We start from the raw sequence: 14,952 nt of genomic DNA, 5'->3' as shown, positions 1-14,952 counted from the left end.
TAACTATCTACATTTCAAATTATTCAGAAAAATGAAGAATATGTAATGAAAAAAAAATCATGGCTTATTAAATCAAAATGGCGTAAAGGTGAATTTGCTGATTACCATTTTTACTAAATGTATAAAAGTTTTTTTTTTTTTTTTTGTAATCTTCAAAAAAAAAATCCATTTTTCAAATGTTAACGAATCTTTCCATTTCAGAGATTCCTGAATTCAAAACACGTTTTTGGAATTATTGTATCTAGCTGCGAACGCAATAGCTCAAAAATGCTTTGAAATAACCGAATGAAATTTGGTATGTGGCCTTTACACCAAATTTTTGATTTCTAGCAATTTTGAACAAAATCCATTTACGAAATGTCTATCTCTTTGTCCATTCATGTATTTGTGAACTTAAATAACTTGAAAATACTCAACTAGACGGAAGAAATTAAGCATATTGATTTAGTCTTAGAATTACAAACATGTATCAAAATCACTTCATAACATTTTTTCTATCTAGCCAAGTGCAAATGAACAGTTTAAATATAAAGTGCAAAGAGCTTGGTAACTGAAATGTAGGCACAATTTTAGTATCTGAAGAGCAAATCCATATACTGATACTGAACTGTTCATCAACTGCTTGACCGTCTTTCGGACTACAAATTTCCCTGCATATTATTGCAATAACTCAAAAACATAATGTAGGAAAAGGCAACGGCCAGCATTAATATGTAAAATATATTTATTAAGATTACAAGGACAAAACATTACTAAACTAAGATAAAACACATAAAAAGATACATGAGCGTGAAAGTACGTGTTACCGTCTCATCGTCAAGCTGCCTATTATGGCGGGAAAGCATCATGTGATCAATGACGCAACATGGCGCCGTACAGGATATGAGAACTGTTAGCAGCTCCCACAATAATAGCTTAGATAAACAAAATTTAATATGTGTTCTTGTGATTAAAATCGTAGAATTAAAATCGTTCAAATTTTGATTTTAATCGATCAACAAGAAGCATCCAAAAGGCATATACGAAATACAAAACTCATTTGCGTATCTATAAAATTAAAAATCAGAACACTCGGGCCATTCACGGCTTTATAGAATGTTCATAATTTTTACTTATTAGGGGGGGGGTGATAACACTTTCATTAGGGAATATGCGAGAAAATGTTGGGGAGATTATTATCATTGACTTGACTTTAGCCCTATGTTCGTATTGCTTCAGCATTGAAATTTGTAAACCAAATCGGAATTAACAGCCTAAATTAACAGCCAGCTAATTTAACGACGATAATGAGATTTTTCAGGAAATATAATTTTTCTTAAAAATAAATAACAAATTGAAATGATACTTTTATTTACGCTGTTGTTTTATCTATTGTAATACATCTTTATCAATTTTTTTTTTTTTTTGCTTCTATTATTATGCGACAAATTATTTCATCAACTGCTTTTGTTATTATGAGAAAGAGGGAGTAATTATTAGTTGTTACTAAATTTCTTATAGGGATTACATTCTGGAAAATAGACTAATACTGATTTGTAATTAAATGTTTAAGCGAGTCGATGAAAATAACTTTAACATCACAGGATAAACATTATTGTAAGTATCAAATAAGGTTTATCTTTCACTGAACTGTGACGTCATGCCCTTTCATGACGCCATGTCAAATCACAGCAATGCACTTGATAACACGCAAACAGAAAACTGACTCAATTTTATATCATTTTGAGATACAGTTATTATTGCAAAATATAACAAAAAGATTATTATTTTTTTTCCTAAATTTAATTGTTGCAATACAAGCACAGAATAGTAATTAATCCAATTTTATACGCCAAGCTGCATACAATAAGTATATACAGCTTAGAACATTCCAGAATCCATAAATCTGTTCTGATTTCAGTTGGCATAATTTCATTCGATATTTATCGACGTAATTCATGTACTGTCTAGTCATATGGCAAACATTATTGCCATATGACCAGACAATATGGCAATAACGTTATTAAGATGTTAGACAATAGTGCTGTCATCTAAACATCCATTTGCGTCATTAAGCCTGTGTGTGTTTATTATTAAGATTTTTGCCTACATTTTTCCTAATCTATTTTCAGTCAAAAACTGTTTTATATTTTTTTATTGTTGAAAAGTGAAGAAAAAAAAAGTGAGTTGCTGAACTAAAATAGTTTTTAATTCTTATTAAAAACTATTAATGAATCATATTAGAAGTTAGGTTTTAATGGCGCAAAAGCCAAATTTGGCTCTGCTCCACAAAACATGATGATTATATAAGAACATGATTATCAGTGACTTCAAGTTTTAAGTCAAGTTTCGTTATAAAAATTAGGAGGGATTTTGCTTTTAATTATGCTAATCAACATACTGATAAACGTATTTATCAACTTTCTTTTACATAATAAGAAATAATTAGATAAATAATCTACTAAAATGAAATAAATATAAAATCTAAAGAAATTAATTTAGTTTAAATTAGACTTATTCTAATCATTCGAATTAAATCGAAAGTGTCCATGATAATCAAAAAACGATATTAAATGATTATACATGATTAAAATTGATTCCTAACATTTAAATTAAAGACTAAGAAATTATTAAATTGATTAAAATAAGTTTATCTAGTCATATTTTATGAGCCCAAAACTAACATATTATTAAATTAAATCAGAAAATATCAATATGAAGACAGCTGATGAAAAGGAAGTACGTCATCTCTTTGAGTTTAAAGAAAGACAAATCTGAGTAATATCACAACCCCCGATAGACATCTCTAACGGGGGTCGTGGTAATATGGAGAAGGGGAAGTGTTACAAGCAAAAAGAAACTCTACCCCACCCCATACAAATGCTTATGTTTGTCGAACTTTTATTTTCGGTTAAATGAACTTGCCCTTTATGTTTTCCTTCGCTGTGACTGCACCCTTCCCCCTCCCGCATCGGAGCAAGGGAGGAGAGGGGAATTGTTTCTACCCGACGACACGGAATGTCAACGAGTTGCCCCTCCATACCATTACTCGGCAGCGATTTATAGCTCATAGATTCGATATTACATCTGTGAGAAGGGGTGTCTTTAAGTGTTTCGCTTTTCACTCTCTTTTTCTTTCTGTTCTTGTAAGTTATCCCCCCCCCCCAATCTAGAAGAAAATGATCCAAACTCGAGGGCAGCCATTTTGTTCATACGGTTACAGGACAACAATGGAATTCTGATTGTCGAAAAAATATTCTTTAAATGTAGATTTTAAAGAATTATTCTTTACATAAAAATATTATTGCAAAATTGATAAAAAACAAAACAAATATAAAAAATGCAGTTCCAAAAACTTTTAAAACCGTGAATTATTACAAAAATAAAAGTTATACATTGAAATAGATGGAATGAAAATTATGAACCTTTCTCCTTTTTTGTATTATAAATTCCTTTAATTAATATTCTTTGTTATTTTTCTTTTACCAAATCCGAAATTTTATTTGTTACAATTTCATATACGGAATTCATTGATACATTTTATCGTCAAATTCTCTATTCTCTAATTTTGCATTAAAAAATGTAAAAATTTTTTTAATGTATCAAAATTTAATATGTAATGCAAAATGTAATATTTTCTTTTCTATTCTTTTTTTCTGTACCAATAAGCGTTTTCTCAAGAGTGTTCTTTTTTGTTTGCAAATGTCCGATGTCATCAAATGTTGTTTGTTCCTTCGTGCTAGGTGGAGTTGCTCCTCATCGGCCCCATCAAGTTTCCCGCGTGGCCTCTGGCTAGGTCGGGGTAATTCTTGCACTCTCTACTTTTGCTTTCTATAATCCACAATCATTCACTTCATAGTAAAACTTACCTTTTAAAATTTGCTTCTTTGCAGTCTTACTACGAAAAAAAAGGGGGAGGGGATTTTTCATTTGCAACAATATTTACAATCAAATGCCTTTGCTTTTCTACTTGTTTCTCTAAGAATATTGCAGTTTATAATTTTAATTGAATTTTTATTGCATAACTTGATGTCCATGCTTTTTTCCAATAACTTTTAAGCATGAATTGTTATAGGTATTAAAGCTGTATAATTTTAATATTCTTGCGTCTGTTAAATTTGTTGTACACCTGTCGCCTTTGGTGACCAGCTGGTTCAGCAGGAATATTGGTTTTATTTAATCTTATTTAAATCGTATGGACATAACCTCATGTTCAAGATTCCGTAAAACGAACCAAAATTTAACACAGATTTACAATAGTAGTAGCAAAATTACATACCACATTTCATTTATTTTAATCATTGCTTTTTAGAGATATTACGTTTACATACATTCGAATATACAAAACCAATAAAAGGTAAATAATTTGACAGATTTTATTCACACTGTGTTCGAAATTTCATTTGCTTAAGATATTATGTTTTTGAATGATCGCATTTACATGTATGCGAAAGCATATGTATTCGGACGACCAATCCTTTGGTTCCATATTTGATACGGATCTATATTTTAATTGCTAAACCTGTATAACAAATTGTATCTATCTAGCTCACTATGTTTTGAAGTTATTCACTTGCAATCATGTTCACTTGTATCAGACAGCCGGGAAGACAGGCTTCTTCTTAATAGATTTCCTTTAAAATTTTCAAAAAATTTACACATTTCATATTAAGACTAATTACCAAATTACGTCAACCCCCCGGGTGGGGCACCTCGAAATGAGGATGAGATGCTTCCGTCATGGTGGTTGGATCTCGCCACCCTGGAGGGTACACAAATAGGTGGGGGATCTGACTCCCCCCATCGATGACGGGACGTACTTCCTTCGGGAAGGGTTGTACCGTGGCCGGTGATGGCCCTTAGGATTCAACTAAAGTTTCCGCTAGTGTTGCTGTTGCGGCGGTCCGATCATTCAGCCTTATGGTTTAAATCCGTGTGCCTTCGTGGCGGGTCGGAGAGTCAGTTGGTTGACTTACCAAATTACGTCCATCTAGCTCAAAGCATTTTTGAGTTGTGTTCATAAAGAGAAAGACATATTCAGAAAATGTATTTTTCGAACTCAAAGCAATCTTAAATGAGAAAATTTATCAAAATATCGAGTTCAAATTTTTTTATCATAACAATATTTTCTCTTCTTACATTTTGTATACGAGAAGTGAAAAATGTGGTTTTCGAAATCGAGGATGTTTGAAATGTCGACGTGCATCCGAATCTAATGTCAAACTTTTTGGCGATTGTAATATTTTTTGCTTTGTGTACTTGGCGTAGGTGAGAGTAAAAAAACTCTCTGCCGTCGCCAGTATCGATTTCCACCTCGGACGAGAGGAAGATAAATGTCGCCCGGAGCCTTAATCAAGGAGGAGGCGGCGGAGGGTCGATGACAGGGACGGAATGACAATTGACCCCGCTCTTATGAGGCATTAATCTGCTCGCTCTTTCGCCTCCCGCCACAATCCCAAGTGTCTCTTCTCTTTCAGGAGAGAAACAAGTGAATAATGAGTGGAGTCCTTTCTCGCTGGCACTGTACGCGCCGCAATATTTTCCCGGAAGGAATGGATATTTGTTTAATTTAGTTATATTAAAGTTTTTAAAGCAACACTGAAGCTATTTAGGGACGAACCTCGCAATTTTGAACCATGGTCAGATGACGAGGACGACACCTGAGCTGGCACCCCTTCTCCAAACTTCCACACCACACCATAGGGAGGATATTTGGCCCCGAAGGATTTAACGTGCACCAGGACCGTTTACATGAACGGTTCTTAGAATCGAATCCCGAACCTGAAACCCTCCGGTTCCGAAACCGAGACCTTACCACCAGGCCACAGGGGCTGAAAAGATATTTTAATTAATATCGAAGTTTATGAAAAGTTTTCATGTACACGGAGCATGAAAATGAGGAAGGAGAATATCAAATGCTAAATCCTTGCTTACTCGCATACTGAAAAAATATACCAAAAAAAAAAAGGATTGTAATAGTAAAAAAACACACATTATGTCTAACTGTGAACACGATAGTTCAAAAACATTTCGCTCTGGATGGATGAAATTTGACATACGGTCTTTATACTATGTTCTGTCGAATTTTGTCAAATTTTGAACGAAATTCATTGAGACTAAGTTTGGCTATCTTCTGGATTACAAGTGAGCACTTTAACTTCAAAGCCTAAACATCTAGTATGATAAAATTTGGTACACAGCTTTAGTATTTAAGGTGTGATTGGGCCGCGGTCCAAAGCCGACACCATGCTATCAGGCCACCACCACCACCACTCCAAAAGTCCAACCACTCTTGACGTTCTCAGCCTTGCTCTAGTTTCATATTTCCTATGCTGGGAAAAAGAGGTAACACTTTCGATCATTTTCACTTTCATCAAAATTTGGATCAAGGCCCTTAAAGGTTTTAAACAGTTAAAGTTCTATTTTATGAATGTTCTTCTATTAGAGGGCATTCAGAAATTTTTTTAAAGCCAAATTTACCTGGTGAATCCATTTCATAAAAGAATTTTTCTCACCTTGAAATGTTTCTCATCGACCTGAAATGTTTCGACTGACTGATATTCCCAATTGATTCCCAAGGGATTTAAACGGTAATTTCTATGACAAGCTCAATCAGCTTCATTCATGTGTAGGCCATGGATTCAGTGCAACAAAAAGTGTAAAAACAAGATTTTGTCATGCTGAAATTTATAAAATAATTGTAGGATGCAATTATAGAATACCATACTGAGTGGGCTTTTCCACATCTACGCAACGGTTTTCCATATTTTTGACATTAATAATGACAAATTGCATGGCTGAGCAATGTCCCATTTTAAAATTATCGTCCTGCACTTCCCTATAATGCTAGTTCCGCAGAATTCTTAACATTGTTTCATGAAAATCTATTCCTTCACAGTATAATAATTAAACTAAGTAGAGAAAAATTCTATAATGAAGATGATACAGTAAATTTAATAATCCAATAAAAATATCCATAGTATAACTGTTTTTTTTTCCACGAAAATTTTAAGCTTCTTAAGTTACTGCTGTTTCTTTGCAATGCTAATGTTCTTTCAGTTAAAGACATTACTTTATACCTTTGACTTTATTGAAACAACTTTTGAATTTGAAGCGCATTTAATTTTTTGAACATGTGAAGGCAGTAGCTTTTACGTAAGAATTCATTTATTTATTATTATTCAGAATATATGCTGCTGCAGGATAATAAAATAAATTAAGCCAATTAGAATTACAAAAAAAATGTAAACATAAATTCAAACAAATACGGAACGTTCTGATACGTCAAATGTACTCAAAGGGTTAATGAACTTTCTAGAAATCATATTATATACATCGCAGTAGTATAACATAAACCACTGCAGAAAATTTCTTTAATAAATATTAAGATCAGGATTGTTTCATCATAATAAAAAACTTGAGAAAAGGTATTCCTTCATTGAAGGAACCTCCAAGACTAAGAATAATTAAATAACGGTTTTTTTTTTTTTTTCAAACAAAATGAAACCAATTGCAACTGATTCTCTCTTTTATATTTTCTCATCCAGATAAATTCCTCTTGATACTTCCAATAATTAAAGGGCAGTTTTTAAGAATAACCAGGACTAAAAGCAATTTTTAACTAAATCCTTTAAAAAATTAAACCAGATAATATTTCCATCCATTAGTATAACATAAACCATTTCCGAAAAATATTTTGATGCGAATTAACAATCCTTCTTTTGCAAAAGAAAACTAGTGAAACGATATTCCCCGTTGGAGGAAGTGAAAACGATCGAGCTGTTGGAACACCCCCGTCTTTTGACCCTGACGCGAGGGCGAGAGAAATCAGACTCGGATTATGGGACCGACATCCGCTCCTATATTGGGTTATGTGTCACTAAAGAAAGCGCCTAATCCGGGGCCAATCCCTAGACCCGCATGGCGGGGTGGGGCAGCCTAATGAAGTTTTTGTGTGCGGCAAAAACAATGCTCCCCCCCCCCGCTCTATTTATCTTGATCTCCCCCACCTTCATGCATCATATCTTAGGACGGCAATAACCTGTCAAATAATGTATTGGGGTCTGTTCCAAAGGGAGGGTTGAAAATTGCGCAGACGATTTCGACAATGGCCTGGAAAACATGTGAAACATCATTCTTTTTACTGTGCTCGAATGAATATAATAATATTTTGGTAATAAGATAAAGAAAATGCAATCATTTGTGTTCTTTTCAAAGCATTTAGAAAATGTAATTGAAAGAATTAGTAATAAGTCATATATCTAAAAGTGTAGCAGTTGCATTATTCTATCTTCTTTTTTAAATAATAGATGGCGATACTTAATTAGGTACGCATCCCATAGTGCTCTGCGATTGTAATTAGTAAGAGATGTGATGCTGTTCTGTACGAGAGATGTGTACGCGTTAATGTCTTCTCTTGTCTTTCATGTTTGTGTTTGTTTTGTGTGAAATGTGATCATTAAAGAAATGTTCCCGAAATTCTACATCCTGTTGCTTCCACTGCACGGATCATATTGATTTTCAATCCATCACAAAGATGAATAATGATTTTTTCTTTCTTACACAATTATTTCCTTCATGTATGTTAAGATGGAATTTTTAAATTGGTTTTTCGTTCACTACCAGATATATAGATTCTGATATTTTGTACAATTAAAATTCAGTATAATTTTTTTATCATTTAAGATTTCATTTTGATTAAATTCAGATTCCATATAGATTAATTCAATTTGGTAATGAATTTAAGAGGAAATATCATAAAATTTCAAAATAATTGTAATAAAAAAAGTATAAAATAAAGATTTAAAAAACTAAAAAAAAATTTAAGTAGAAAGGAAGTTTTTTTAAAAAAGAAGTGTTTATTGATGCAGAAAAATATTTCGCCAAAAATCTGGAGATTTAAACAAAAAAAAAATCACAATAGCATGAACACTGAAAACAATACAATAAAGAAATAAAGCCACAATGAATAATGTAAGGAATTAATTTTGAAGTAATACATAAAAAAGTATAATATATTACAAACGACGTTGAAATTTCAGTTTACTTGAAAAATTTCTATCAGAGCCTCATTTTGAAGCTCTAATTTTGACCTCCAAATGTTTCATTTCTTTTAATTTTTAGGTACAGAAATAAGGAGTATTTTTTAAAATATAAATTATTTCTTTTTATTAATAATTATTCCCGCATTTTATCTAAAAAAGTGCTGCATTTTTCTTTTTTTACTGCAATATTTTTAGTGCTCTAAAACATTGTTTTTCAGTTTATGGAGATGCTTTCTCAGATATTAAAAAGGACAACCCACAGAAGAGAAAAAAAACTAGCGAATGTGCAATATATATATATAATATAATATACAGTCGCTCCAAACCAAACTCGGACATAAGAAAAGATACTAATATAGTCAAATTTTGTTAACTCAAAATGATAAGAAATATAGTTAAACGGATTTTCAATAGTATATTTATTACAATTATAAAAAGAAATAACAAAAATTATAAATTAATTAATTTTTACGAGAAATTATGGCAAAAAACAAAACAAAAAAATAATCTAAACTTGAACGGATAAGAAGGTTTTAAAAACTAGTTAAAATTTTAAATGAATTTGTATTTTATTTGTAATTCGGTGTTTTTTATAACAATTTCAATACATTTAAGCATAGATTGCCCCAATTTTTCACAAAAATTAGGTTTAATATTTTCTCATTCCTACAACAATACTTTCTTCCATTCATCTTTACTAGAAACGGCGTCATCTCGGACTTTTTTTCTAACGGTATTCCCATGAATTTTCGATTGGATTTATATAAGAGCTTTGGGATGAAATGGCCATGACATGAAAATAATTATATAGGAGCCATAAACGCACTCATTAAGCTTTATCTTTCAGATCATTAGCCTGATAAAATCGCCAGTTGTCGCCAAGAGAAAGTTTCTGCACACATTGTGGCAAATGTTTCTTTAAAATGTCATAGTATGCACTCTGATCCATTTTCTTATCAATAAAATGCAGAGTTCCTGGGACGGTAGCTGAAAACGAGCCCCAAACCATTACTGATCCACCGCCATGCTTCACAGTTGCTTTCAAATTTTTTGTATGTATTCAGCATCCCATTCAGCATGAATCGTGCATTCAACATGCATTCAGATTATCATCCATTAAAAATACCTCTTCATTACAATAAAATTAACTAAGCAGAGAAACGGTATTACGGATCCTTAACAATATCAATTTAATTTAACACTGAAAAAACTTAAAAATATAATAAATTACAGTATACTTTTATTGCTGTGAATTTCTCATCATGAAATAATTTGAAATGTATAGTAAATTAACGCGAAAGTTTTTAGTATATTTACTTTAAAGCAAATTTCATCTCCGAAATATTTTCTAATTATCTTTTTCCGTGAAGTGACAAAAAAAAAGAATAAGCATTTTGAACCCCTTCTTTTTGACAAACTGAGCTCATAATTTGCCACGGATCTACAAATTTTATTTCAAGTCCATACACTAAATTACATCTATCTAGCTCGAAAAAATTTTCAGTTATCGCGCTCACTTTCGAACAGAAAGATGGATCAAGAAACCGTCATTCCAGCGAAAAATTCGAAATTTCAACAACATCTAAAATTTTTATGGTAAAATCATATGTCATATTTCGTTCATCGAATTTGTTGCATATATGAGTTTTCATGATTACATATGAATGGACAGATATTAAGAAAACCCTTCCGTTCGACAGATTTAAACAAAAATTTGAACACACATTCGAAAGTTTGGGATTAAGATCCACACACAAAACATGTCTAGCTTGTTGTGTTTTCGAGTTATTGTATAATTATAGACATAATTCTAAAAATATTTAGATTTGGGGAGATCTGAAAGTTCGGATATTCATCAAACTCTCGAGATGTCTTTTTCAACCGAATATAATACATTTTCTTCGCATACTTCATGTACGTAGAAAGTAAAAAAGTAGCAAGTTATAGTTTTCAGAGTGAAACAATACGTTAAAAAATATGATTAAAAGCCTTTAGATAGTGTCATCGTGAAATTAATGTCCCCAGCCAGACTTCTTTGACATAACGCCTTTATTCTTACAAAGAAATATGAATGATTTCACTAAAAAAAAATGGTATGGAGGAAGATCTAAGGAAGTGAATGTCCATCTGAGCGTATCTTTTTATATATATCCTAGTTATATTTTACTTCTTTTTATATAATTTTTCTGGAGGCCTGGTTTTGAAATTGCGTTATAAGAAGAGGAGTGGAAAGGAGAGGGGGAGGGTTTGAAAAAGGGACGTTCCAGAAAACGGGAGAAGGATCTTGGAAAGTGATCTGAATTTAAAGTTCTTCCTTTATTTTATTTTATTTTTTCGTTCCTGAGCTTTAGATTTTATTTTCTTAACTTTCGGAATTTTCTCTCAGGAGTGAAACCACGCCTCTCCTCCCCCCCTCAAGGAAAATGATGACGGGTGGTGGGAGGGGGGTCGGTTATTGGATATCGATAGTTATGTTGATTTTTTACGGAAGAACTCTCCAGACAATATACTGACCTCTCACAGATGGGAGGGGGGAACGCGACGAAAACTTTTTCTCCCCTCCTTCAAGTGAATCGTTTTTATTTATTTTTTATGTCTTTACTTTTTTAAAGTCTGGAATTCAATGCATTTATATCCATTATTTGAAAGTTGTTTAAAAGCTCTAGTTTCAATAATGTCAAATCTAAGGAAGTCTCGAAAAACCCATAGTAGTTTAACTTTGCATTTCTGATCCTCGACTATTTTATTTCAAAGTTGCAATGCGGTATTTGAAAAGGAGTTAAATTTAGTTCTAAAACTTAAATTTGATGGGTCCTATTTGAATAACCTGAATCGATTGTTAACAGTGGAATAAATTAGAGATATCGATGCTCTTTATTTGATTTTCCAAGTCTCCAAAATTCCTTCCCGAGATTGTTAATACGATTTAAGCAACTATCAAAGAATATATTTCACACAAACGTGGTATTATTAATTGTTACTTTTGATCAGAAACTTGTCATAGAATTCCCGCAGGCAATGATTTTTTAATTAATACAACAATCGCCGATTTCGACAGATGCTAAACTTCCATCCAAATTCCAGTTTTATAATTGTTTTAATTTTTTGGAGAATCTGAATGAGGATAAAAATGGAGAATCTGTAACCAAAGCCTTTTTTTTCTTTGTTTTGATTAAATTATAAATTTTACAAGCTTCTAACTATCCTTCCTTTTCTAATTCTTCTCTATTAATAAAATAATTTTTTTCATTAACTCTTTAGGTATCAATGAATCAAAACATAATGCATTTTTTAATTTGCGTTTCAATTTTTTTTCCTTTGTAATACTAAATACTCTAAGTTATCTCAATATCATGAATAATACGAAATAAATAAATTTTTGCATAAAATGTACTACTTTTAAGTTCCAATAAATTGTGCTCCAAATGCAAAAAAAGAAAAATGTGTACCCAAAGGGTTAATCAACTTCAGCAAGATCATCTTGAATGTCTATTTTTAAATTTATTTTTTTTTACGAACATTTTTTTCATTAAAGGGTTATTTTAAAATTGCTTGAAGGCTTGAGAAGAAGAAAGAAGAAAATATTGTTGACAAATAGTTTCTACAATTATCATAGAGGATTTTTTAAGTTATGGTCCCAAATTAGTCCTCGAAAAATTTTGCAGAAAATTTTTCTAGTAAATTCCTTAAAATTGTTGGAGGCCACGGTGGTCTAGAGGTAAGAGCACGGTTTCAAGGCTGGAGGGCTCTGATTCTACTTAAGATCCAGATTGCATGCAGGCCTGGTGCATCTTAAATCTGACTTCGTGGGTCAAACGTCCTCGCGTTAGTGTAAAGCGGGAGTTTGGAGAGGGAGGTGCCAACTCCTCTTCCTCATCATCTATCTAGGGTTCAAAATTACGAAATCCGTCCTCAAACTAGCCCTAGTATTGCTTTCAAATAGGCCTTTAATATAATTAAATTCAACTAAACAAATATAAATAAGAAATTCGTTGATTTAAAACATTTCAATATAATATGAGAATTAGCTGTTGCAATTAAATGTGTTCTATTAATGACTAGTTGGTGTTCCAAGCTTTGCTTGGGATAAAATATCGGATATTTTCAAATGCTTATAGCATATCAATTTTACACTTTTACACTACGACTCACCCCTGATATTTGGACCTTTGGACCATCTATCTAATTATATGAATCTTTTTTTTTTTTTTTTTTTTTTTTTGCAGCTGCTTCTTAACTATAATCGAGAAAAATCATCTAATTGGATAAATATTTGAATACGATTAGATATTACAGATGAGTTCCGTAGTATTCGCCATGTTACATTTTAATGAAACAGTTTTTAGTTGTAGCACGTTTTGCTGATTTTCATTCGCCTTCTATTTTTCATTTGACCCAGCTAGCTCCTCTTTTTCTTTCTGACTACCTTATTCGAGACTACCAAGCCTTGGGATTCCATTTTCCCCCCTCTTTTCTTCATTGTATCAACAAAAGAAGTTCTTTCATATAATAATTTTTACTATCGCCTCCTAAAGTATCATTCTCTTCTTCTTTGTGTTTGTGTGTCAGGCTGGAAAAAATACTTCATGCTATCCCTTCTTTTTCACCTAAGACATTTATCATCTGTGGGGAAGAAATTCATTAGCCTTGAATGGATTTACATAATCATTATGTTCATTTAAAAATGAGAGAAAATTAAACGAAATGTCATATACATATTGTTACAAATTTTTAAATATTTTGTATTTTTATTATATTTATGTGTAAATGTATCAGACGAATCAGATTTTACGCGGTAGTGCCCGCAAGCGAAAGATCGGTTTCTCTGTTTGCAGAATTGTCGCTTGGCGATCTTGGCGATATTTCATAAAATTTTGAAAGTTTGAGAATTGAAGCTTTAGTCCAGAATATTTCGGGAGTTACGGAATTGTTCTGGAAATTAGTGAAATAATGCTCACGTCATACCTGTCGAAGGCAGGATATAAATAGGAAGTGTCATAGGATAAGGACAGAGCGACGAATTCACTGAGAGCATATTGTCGCTTGTGATCTGATTGTCTGAGGCTTTTTGAAATCTGTTATACTGCTATTAGTTACTACTGAATTATGCTGTACTCAAGTGTGTAATTATAACATTCGGTTCTTGTAAAGTCCTGTATTTGCTAGAATTTTCTGGAATAATTATTTTAAACTTTTAAATGACTGTTTCTTAATCGACTAACAAATCGAAAGAACCCCGAATTCATAACAATATTAAATGTGCATCTCTGAAAAAATAATTGTTTGCTCTTTAAGATTTGTATAATCATTTTCGAAACGATATTTATTTCATAAGTTATTGACTAGAAACCGAGAGTAAAAACTTAATTCTTGTTATTGAATTAACCATCTAAAAATAATTTCGAAAGTTGAAGATAGTACAATTAAACATAAAATAAATGGCAAAATGGCACATGCAAATTTCATGTAGCTTTTATTCACCATTTTGAAGGAGTGCCTGTGAAAGATAAATGGATAGACACTCTTTTAGGGTGTTATATCTCTAAACCATTAGAGATATACTTCTATTTGAACAAATGCTTTGAATGTTGTAAAAAATAATATTTTAAGTTGTTAGAGTCAAAAAATGCATTATTGACAAAAAATATTTACAAAGAAAAAAAATTTTCAGTCCTCCAGTCTTATTAGTCAAATTTAAGAAAATATTCTTTATATTTAACATTTAAAGTAAAAAAAAAATTATTCTAAAGAGCTGAAACTGATCGAGTTATGAAGCTTTGAATTTATTATACTAACCATTCAACGGCCACTTCAAATAAAAATCGTTTTCTGATTGGCGGATATTCCTCTGTGTGTCCTTTGAAATAATATATAATGTTTTAAATCGTTTTTCATTAACTTATTTAACTACGCCAACTGTTCTATTTTG

General features: G+C 31.8%; 1 protein-coding gene across 2 annotated transcripts in view; it reads left to right on the top strand.

Annotated features, from left to right (window-relative positions):
- LOC129968806 (protein trachealess-like) overlaps positions 1–14,952 on the top strand; it is a 251,748-nt gene that overhangs the window by 214,515 nt on the left and 22,281 nt on the right. The gene's annotated exons all lie outside the window — the stretch shown is intronic.

This window comes from Argiope bruennichi, chromosome 5 (genome assembly GCF_947563725.1).
Source record: "Argiope bruennichi chromosome 5, qqArgBrue1.1, whole genome shotgun sequence".
Lineage (NCBI taxonomy): Eukaryota > Metazoa > Arthropoda > Arachnida > Araneae > Araneidae > Argiope > Argiope bruennichi.
The sequence above is the reverse complement of the archived record's forward strand: the minus strand, read 5'-3'. Positions and strand labels throughout refer to the sequence as shown.